Source organism: Somniosus microcephalus, chromosome 28, assembly GCF_052327205.1.
Source record: "Somniosus microcephalus isolate GS21.2 chromosome 28, FLI_Smic_1.0, whole genome shotgun sequence".
Lineage (NCBI taxonomy): Eukaryota > Metazoa > Chordata > Chondrichthyes > Squaliformes > Somniosidae > Somniosus > Somniosus microcephalus.
This window is the reverse complement of record NC_141014.1, coordinates 13,763,428-13,772,886: the sequence shown is the minus strand read 5'-3', so window position 1 is coordinate 13,772,886 and position 9,459 is coordinate 13,763,428. Positions and strand designations below refer to the sequence as shown.

At 47.7% G+C, this 9,459-nt stretch overlaps 2 non-coding genes across 2 annotated transcripts; both read left to right on the top strand.

Moving 5' to 3' along the window:
* Positions 1–8,100: 8,100 nt before the first annotated feature.
* Positions 8,101–8,173, top strand: trnar-ucu (transfer RNA arginine (anticodon UCU)). Its single transcript has one exon. It is a non-coding gene; the product is annotated as a tRNA-Arg (tRNA).
* Positions 8,174–9,077: 904 nt separating this feature from the next.
* trnar-ccu (transfer RNA arginine (anticodon CCU)) lies at positions 9,078–9,150 on the top strand. Its single transcript has one exon. It is a non-coding gene; the product is annotated as a tRNA-Arg (tRNA).
* Positions 9,151–9,459: the final 309 nt, after the last annotated feature.

Below are 9,459 nucleotides of genomic sequence, written 5' to 3'. Positions count from 1 at the left end.
TGCATTAAGGAGGATTGTATTATCACCTGTAGCCAAGATTCCATCAAGGCCGTAAGGTCAATGCAATCATCCACAATAAGGAGGGAGAGAGAAGACAGGCCAGTTAGCCTGACATCAGTCATCGGGAAAATGTTGGAATCCATTATTGAGGAAGTGGTAACAATGCACTTAGAAAATCATATCATTCGGTTTTTGTGAAAGGGAAATTGTGTTTAACAAATTTATTGGAGTATTTTGAGGATGTAACTAGCAGGGTAGATAAATGGGAACCAGTGGATGTTGTATATTTGGATTTCCAAAAGGCATTCAATAAGGTGCCACGTAAAAGGTTTTATTTTTATTTGTTCCTCGGATGTGGGCGTCGCTGGCAAGGCCAGCATTTATTGCCCATCCCTAATTGCCCTTGAGAAGGTGGTGGTGAGCCGCTGCCCTGAGGAACTCCTGCAGCGATGTCCTGGGGCTGAGGTGATTGACCTCCAACAACCACAACGCTACGCAAGATAAGGTATCCTGGGGTTGGGGTAATATATTAGCATGGATAGAGGAGTGGCTAACAGACAGAAAACAGCGGGTAGGGATAAACGGGTCATTTTCCGGTTGGCAGGCTGTAACTAGTGGGGTGCTTGGGCCTCAGCTATTTACAATCTATATTAATGACTTAGATAAAGGGGCCGAGGACAATCTATCCAGATTTGCTGACGATACAAAGCTAGGTGGAAAAGTAAGCTGTGAGGAGGACACAAAGAGCCTGCAAAGGGATCTAGACAGATTATGTGAGTGGGCAATAAGGTGGCAAATAGAGAATAATGTGAGGAAAGGTGAGGTTATTCACTTTGTTAGGAAGTATAGAAAAGCAGAATATTTTTTAAATGGTAAGAAACTATTAAATGTTGGTGTTCAGAGAGATTTAGGTGTCCTCGTAAAGGAAACACAGACAGTTAGCATGCAGGTACAGCAAGCAATTAGAAATGGGAATAGCATTGTAATGAAATCTGTTTGTCTTGATCCTGTATTCGTTTTGCACTCATGTATATTACCCTCCCCCACTGTGTATAGTTTCACTTCCTCTTTCCCGACTAACCTGGGAGGTTCCAGGTCTTGGCTCTTGGCTCCGCCCCTGACTTCTCTTACATAAACATCCCAGGATCTGTATGACTCATTCCTGTGAACCAGTCGGCGTGTTGAGATGTTAGCTCTGATCTTAGTGATTAAAAGCCAACTTGTTTAAGTCTATAACTTCTTGTTTTGTGGTTATTGAAGGCTCATCAATTTTAATCACGAAGATAATCACCATGCTACTTCTGCGGCCAGGCCAAGCACCCCAGACAATGATGCCCAGCGAAGGACGCTACATGCTTCAAATGTAAGAAAAAGGGGCATTTTAGCAAAGTCTGCAGGGGGAATCCGATTTCCAACTCCGTCACCGCCTCATGCGTGCCATGCGGGCCGCCATCTTGGGATCCGCCATCTTTTCCCGACTCAACGGCTGCCCAGGGCCCAACAGTGGCTTCCATCACGGTGGATCAATCCAGGCCACACCCGTTGACAAAATCCATGATGGACATACAGGTAAACGGGAATTTAAGGAAATGTTTAATTGACTGTGGGAGTACCGAGAGTTTTATCCACCCTAGCCTGGTACAGCGGCACTCATTAACGGTAACCCCTACACGGAACAGAATTGCTATGGCTGCTAAGCCCCACACTTCGGACATTTTGGGCTACTGTGTGGTAACACTGACTGTAAAAGGCACGGACTACAAGGATTTTAAACTCCTCGTGATGCCAGAACTCTGTGTTAATGTAATCTTGGGCCTGGACTTCCAGTGCCACCATGAAAGTGTCACGCTAGCATATGGCGGGTCCCAGCCGCCACTCACAGTCTGTGGCCTATCAATCTTAAAAATCAGCCCGCCCTCTTTATTCGCTAATCTCACTCCGAACTGTAGGCCCATAGCGACCAAAAGTAGACGGTACAGTCTGGAAGACAGACACTTTATCAAGGCGGAAGTGGACAGACTCCTGCGGGAAGGCATTATTGAATGCAGTACCAGCCCGTGGCGTGCCCAAGTAGTCATAGTTAAAAATAGCGAAAAGAAACGGATGGTAATTGACTACAGCCAGACTGTTAATATTTATACCCAGCTGGACGCCTACCCTTTACCCCGCATATCAGAAGTGGTCAACCAGATTGCGCAATACCGAGTCTTCTCGACTATCGACCTCAAATCCGCGTATCACCAGCTCCCCATTAGAATGGAGGACAGCCCATACACCGCCTTCGAGGCGAACGGGCGCCTCTACCATTTTCTCAGAGTGCCCTTCGGGGTAACAAATGGGGTCTCGGTCTTCCAACGTGAGATGGACCGCATGGTTGACGAGAATAAACTACAAGCTACCTACCCCTATCTGGACAATGTCACTATCTGCGGGCACAACCAGCAAGACCACGATCTAAATCTTGCGAGATTTTTAGAAACTACCCTAAAGTTGAATCTAACCTACAACGAAGACAAATGTGTCTTCAACACAACCCGTCTCTGTATCCTCGGCTGTGTGGTGAAAGATGGGGTAATTGGACCGGACCCTGACCGATTACGCCCCCTAAAGGAACTGCCCCTGCCACACAATCCCAAAGCTTTAAAAAGGTGCCTGGGATTTTTTTCGTATTATGCCCAATGGGTGCCCAATTACTCTGATAAGGCCCGACCCCTCATTAAATCGATGTCCTTCCCACTATCAGCTGAAGCTCGGGAGGCTTTCACCAGTATTAAACAGGACATTGAAAGGGCTGCAGTGTGTGCAGTGGACGAATGCATTCCCTTTCAAGTCGAAAGCGATGCATCAGACTTTGCCTTAGCTGCGACCCTCAATCAGGCTGGGAGACCTGTGGCCTTCTTCTCCCGAACCCTTCAGGGACCTGAAATCAGGCACTCTTCTGTCGAGAAGGAGGCACAGGCTATAGTGGAGGCAGTGCGGCACTGGAGACACTACCTAGCCGGCAAACGTTTCACCCTGCTCACCGACCAGCGGTCGGTGGCTTTCATGTTTAATAACAAACAAAGGGGGAAAATCAAGAATGACAAAATACTCAGGTGGAGGATCGAACTATCCACGTTCGACTATGATACCATGTATAGGCCAGGAGCCCATAATGAACCCCCAGACGCCCTATCGCGGGGAATGTGTGCCAGCATTCATACGGACAAATTACAGGGTCTCCACAACGACCTCTGTCACCCAGGGGTCACCCGACTATACCATTTTATAAAGTCCCGCAATCTGCCCCACTCCATCGAGGAGGTCAGGGCAATGACCAGAACCTGCCGCATCTGTGCGGAATGCAAGCCTCGTTTCTACAGGCCTGACCGTGCACACCTTATCAAAGCCACACGGCCATTCGAGCGCCTAAGTCTGGACTTCAAGGGACCCCTTCCCTCTGCCGACCGTAACGTATACTTCCTCAATATCATTGATGAATATTCCCGCTTCCCCTTCGCCATTCCCTGCCCAGACATGACCAGTGCCACGGTCATCAAGTGTCTCTGTAATCTATTCTGCATGTTTGGCATGCCGAATTACATACACAGCGATAGGGGGACGTCATTCATGAGAGACGAGCTGCGCCAGTTCTTGCTCTCGAAGGGGATAGCCACTAGCAGAACCACGAGCTACAACCCCCGGGGTAATGGGCAAGTGGAAAGGGAGAATGCTACTGTTTGGAAGGCTGTCACGTTAGCCTTAAAGTCAAAAGGCCTTCCGACCTCCCGCTGGCAGGAAGTCCTCCCAGACGTGCTCCACTCCATAAGGTCTCTGTTATGTACTGCCACTAACGCTACCCCTCACGAAAAGATGTTCGTTTTCCCCCAGAAATCCACCTCGGGCATATCTCTACCCACGTGGCTGACGTCTCCGGGGACAGTACTATTGCGGAAGCACGTGAGAGGCCATAAAACGGACCCCCTTGTGGAAAAGGTACAGCTCCTCCATGCAAACCCTCAGTACGCCTATATCGAATACACTGACGGGCGAGAGGACACTGTTTCCATAAAAGACCTCGCTCCCTCGGGGAGCGGAGAGAACGATGGGAGACTACCCGATGAAGACCTACACTACAAAGAGACAGGACACCCAGAGGTATCAATACCCAACTTTAACCTGGAGGACACTGCAGATAACCTGGAAGACACTGCAGAGGCCCGGACAGCGGAGGAACCAGAATCCACTCCCCTAGAGGCACCCCAACCGGCTTTGCGCCGATCACTGAGAACTGCAAAACCTCCCGACAGACTCACTTATACCAACTTTTAAGAAACATCACCCCGATGGACTAAATCTATAGAAGGGGTGAATGTAATGAAATCTGTTTGTCTTGATCCTGTATTCATTTTGCACTCATATATATTACCCTCCCCCACTGTGTATAGTTTCACTTCCTCTTTCCCGACTAATCTGGGAGGTTCCAGGTCTTGGCTCTTGCCTCTGCCCCTGACTTTTCTTACATAAAGATCCCAGGATCTGTATGACTCATTCCTGTGAACCAGTCGGCGTGTTGAGATGTTAGCTCTGATCTTAGTGATTAAAAGCCAACTTGTTTAAGTCTATAACTTCTAGTTTTGTGGTTATTGAAGGCCCATCAATTATATGTTGCTCTTCGAAGAGATTTAGGTGTCCTCGTACAGGAAACACAGACAGTTAGCATGCAGGTACAGCAAGCAATTAGGAAGGGAAATGGCATGTTGGCCTTTATTGCAAGGGTGTTGGAGCACAAGAGTAAGGAAGTCTTACTACAATTGTACAGGGCTTTGGTGAGACCACACCTGGAGTACTGTGCACAGTTTTGGTCTCCTTACCTAAGGAAGGATATACTTGCCTTAGAGGCGGTGCAACGAAGGTTCACTAGGTTGATTCCTGGGATGAGAGGGCTGTCCTATGATGAGAGATTGAGTAGAATGGGCCTATACTCTCTGGAGTTTAGAAGAATGAGAGGTGGTCTCATTGAAACATATAAGATTCTGAGTGGGATTGACAGGGTAGATGCTGAGAGGTTGTTTCCCCTGGCTGGAGAGTCTAGAACTAGGGGTCACAATCTCAGGATAAGGGGTCGGCCATTTAAGACTGAGATGAGGAGGAATTTCTTCACTCAGAGGGTTGTGAATGTTTGGAATTCTCTGCCCCGAAAGATGCTGAGTTGTGGAGTATATTCAAGGCTGAGATTGATAGATATTTGGACTTTAGGGGGAACAAGGGATATCGGCTCGGGTGGGAAAGTGGAGTTGAGGTCGAAGATCAGTCATGATCTTATTGAATGGCGGAGCAGGCTCGAAGGGCTGTATGGTCGACTCCTGCTCCTACTTCTTATGTTCTTATGGTGATGGACATTGAAGTCCACCTGATGGCATGAGAGTTCATGGGGTCCGGAGTCAGCGTTGAGGACTCCCAGGGCCACTCCCTCCTGTCTGTGTACCACTGGGCCGCCACCTCTGGTGGGTCTGTCCTGCTTGTGGGACGGGACATACACAGGGATGGTGATGGAGGAGTCTGGGACCTTGGCTGATAGGTAAGATCCTGTGTGGTTGCATTCTAGCCCAAGCCACAAGTTTAAAGTTACCTGGGCCCACTGACCATCCACCTCTTTGTTTACATTAGTGAGCCCTGGAAACTTCCACGGAAATACCTCCATCAAACCTCTTGGTCACTCGGCCCTCCCAAATCCCTGCTCCCACTTCCTCGAATTGTCAATACACTTGTCCACAAGGCCCTTACCACCCTTGGGCTTATTGCGGATGATTGCATTGACATCACGGCCTTGACGGAAACTTGGCTCACAAGTTACGATTAATGCAGCCTCCCCGCCTGGCTGTACTTTCCATCACTTGCCCCGTCTAATCCGCCATAGTGTCATTCATTAAAAACACATCACCCCAGATTAGACTCAAACACACAATCCCTGGTTTAGGAGGCCAGTGCCTTATCCATTAGGCCACTGGGGTTGAATACAAATAGCACCCCACCTGAGGACAATTGACCGCTCTGAAATTCCTCACATTTCCCAAATCTTGGAAAGTTAAGCATAGAGGGAAGCTATTTTCACCCATCATATCCGCCGCTGCTCATGTGCCGTGCCAGAGCCATCTGCAGCAACAACTTGCATTTATATAACGTCTGTAAAGTAGTAAAACATCCCAAGGGGCTCACAGGAGCAATTATCAGACAGTATTTGACACCGAGCCACATAAGGAGATAGTAGGACAGGTGACCAAAAGCTTATCATAGAATGGTTACAGCACAGAAGGAGGCCATTCGGCCCGTCGAGCCCGTGCCGGTTCTCTGCAATACCACTTCAGCTAGTCCCACTGTTCCTGCCCCTTCCCCGTAGCCCTGCAAATGTTTGTCCTGCAGGTACTTATCCAATTCCCCTTTGAAAGCTGTGATTGAATCTGTCTCCACCAGCCTTCCAGGCAGTGCATTCCAGATCCTAACCACTCGCTGAGTGAACAAGTTATACCACACGTCGCCTTTGGTTCTTCCGCCAATCATCTTAAATCTGTGTCCTCTGGTTCTCGATTCTTCCGCCAATATGAACAGTTTCTCTCTATCTACTCTGTCCAGACCCATCATGATTTTGAATACCTCTATCAAATCTACTCTCAATCCTCTCTGCTCTATGGAGAACAACCCCAGCTTCTCCAGTGTATCCACGTAACTAAAGTCCCTCATCCCTGGAATCATTCTCGTAAATCTTTTCTGTACTCTCTCTAAGGCCTTCACATCCTTCCTAAAGTGCGGTGCTCATAATTGGACACAATACTCCAGTTGGGGTCGAACCAGTGTTTTATAAAGGTTCATCATAATTTCCACGATTTTCTACTCTATACCTCGGTGGCAGGACATATTGAGAGAGTGGTTAACAACGCATATGGGATCTTGGGCTTCATAAATAGAGGCTTTAGGTTTTGAGTACAAAAGTAGAGAAGTTATGCTGACCCTTTATAAAGCACTGGTTGGACCACAACTGGAGTATTGCATCCAGTTCTGGTCACCACAATTTAGGAAGGATGTGAAGGCCCTTGAGAGGGTGCAGAGGAGATTTACCAGAATGGTTCCGTGGATCGGGGATCTTAGCTATGAGGACAGGTTGGAGAAGCTGCATTTATTTTCATTAGAGCAAAGGAGGTTGAGGGGTGATTTGATAGAGGTGTACAAGATTATGATGGGTTTGGATAGGCTAGACGGGGAAAGGCTCTTCCCACTAGTTGATGGCACAAGGACCAGGGGACACAGATTGAAGGAATTGGGCAAGAGCTACAGGGGGGATGTGAGAAAAAACTTTTTTACACAGTGAATGGTGATGACCTGGAACTCGCTGCCGACGGAAGTGGCGGAAGTGGAGACACTCAATGTTTTCAAGGGGAGACTGGATAGGCACTTGAGGGAAATAAACTTGCAGGGCTATGGGAATAAAGCGGGGGAATGGGACTGACTGGATTGCTCTACAGAGAGCCGGCACGGACTGGATGGGCTGAATGGCCTCCCTCTGTGCCGTTATGACTCTATGACTCTACAACTCTATTCATGAAGCCCAGGATCCCGTAAGCTTTTTTAACTGCTTTCTCAACCTGCCCTGCCACCTTCAATGATTTGTGCACATACACCCCTAGTTCTCTCTGTTCATGCACCCCCTTTAGGATTGTACCCTTTAGTTTATATTTCCTCTCTTCATTCCTTCTACCAAAATGTATCAGTTTTCTGCGTTAAATTTCATTTGTCACGTGGCCGCCCATTCCACCAGCCTGTCTATGTCCTCTTGAAGTCTATCACTATCCTCCTCACTGTTCCCTGCACTTCCAAGTTTTGTAATTGTGTCCTGTACAAACTTTACTCTGGCTGTGCAGTTTGGGTTTGATTGATTACCTACCGTAGTGTTCGGGCCTCATGGGAAGAATGGGGTGAATTGATTTATTAGTCACCCAAAATTGTGCATTTTAACTCCTAATCAAAGATTTTCTGTGTGCTGTGAGAATAATTTGCCCTGTAAATAATGATTTGGCGGTCACAAACTGACCCTTAAGTCTCATGATTTTCATTGCTTTCTGTGCAACCCCAGTGGCCTAATGGATAAGGCACTGGCCTTCTAAGTCAGGGATCGTGGGTTCGAGTCCCATCTGGGGTGATGTATTTTTAAGATTGGCACTATGATATAGTCGTCAAGGCCCAGAATGTCAATGCAGCCGTCCAGAATAAACTCGTAAGTGGTCAGGGCAGTGTTCACAAGTTGATAGACATTCTGAAGGGATTTGGGAGGGCAGAGTAACCGAGAGGTACGCTGGAGATATTTCTGTGGAAATGTGTGGAGAAGTGTTGTGTGGCAGAAAGCACTGGTGAAGTTGGAGGCCACCATAAGATCCAGAAATGGACGTCGGCCCAGGAGAGTGAATTTCTGGTCAGGACCCAAACAGCAGCAAAATAAACCAGTGGGACAGTCAAAGACACAGCAGGAAACAGCAGCGATGGGGGATGGGCTGTAAACTAGACAAAGTTACCTTCAAACTGCAGCAACTGAATAGAAGATCAGAGTCACAGCAGCTGAGTCTTGCAGTGTATTCCAGTGGAGTTTCCTCATATTGATGGCAGAGAAGGCCAGGAATTGGGAATCAAATTTGAGCAAAGTTCCAGGGCTCTCTGGTGAAAACAAAGAGCGGTCGGGGAATGGACAGTGGGCACGGTATCTCCCTAAACATCGCTGCCTCTCTGTCCTCCTTTAAATGTTCCTTAAAACCTACCTCTTTGACCAAGGTTTAGGACACCTGGCCTAATATCTCCTTATGTGGCTCGGTGTCAAATTCTGTTTGATAATCGCTCCTGTGAAGCACCTTGGGACATTTTACTATGTTAACGGCGCTATATAAATGCAAGTTGTTGTTGTAGGTGGCTCTGGTATGGCGCGAGCAGTGACAGATATGATGGGTGAAAATAGCTCCCATCTTTGCTGAACTTTCAAAGACCCTGAAACTGTGAGGCAGATGTCACATTTCGGAGCGGTCAATTGCCCTCAGGCGGGTTACATTGCGTATTCAGCCCCAGTGGCCTAATGGATAAGGCACTGGCCTCCTAAGCCAGGGATTGTGTGTTCGAGTCCCATCTGGGGTGATGTGTTTTTAATGATTGACACAACAGTGGTTTAGGCGGGGCAAGTGGTGGAAGGTGCTGCCAGGCGGGGAGGCTGCATTAAGGAGGATTGTATTATCACCTGTAGCCAAGATTCCATCAAGGCCGTAAGGTCAATGCAATCATCCACAATAAGGAGGGAGAGAGAAGACAGGCCAGTTAGCCTGACATCAGTCATCGGGAAAATGTTGGAATCCATTATTAAGGGAGTGGTAACAATGCACTCAGGAAATCATATGATTAGGTTTTTGTGAAATGGAAATTGTGTTTAACAAATTTATTGGAGCATTT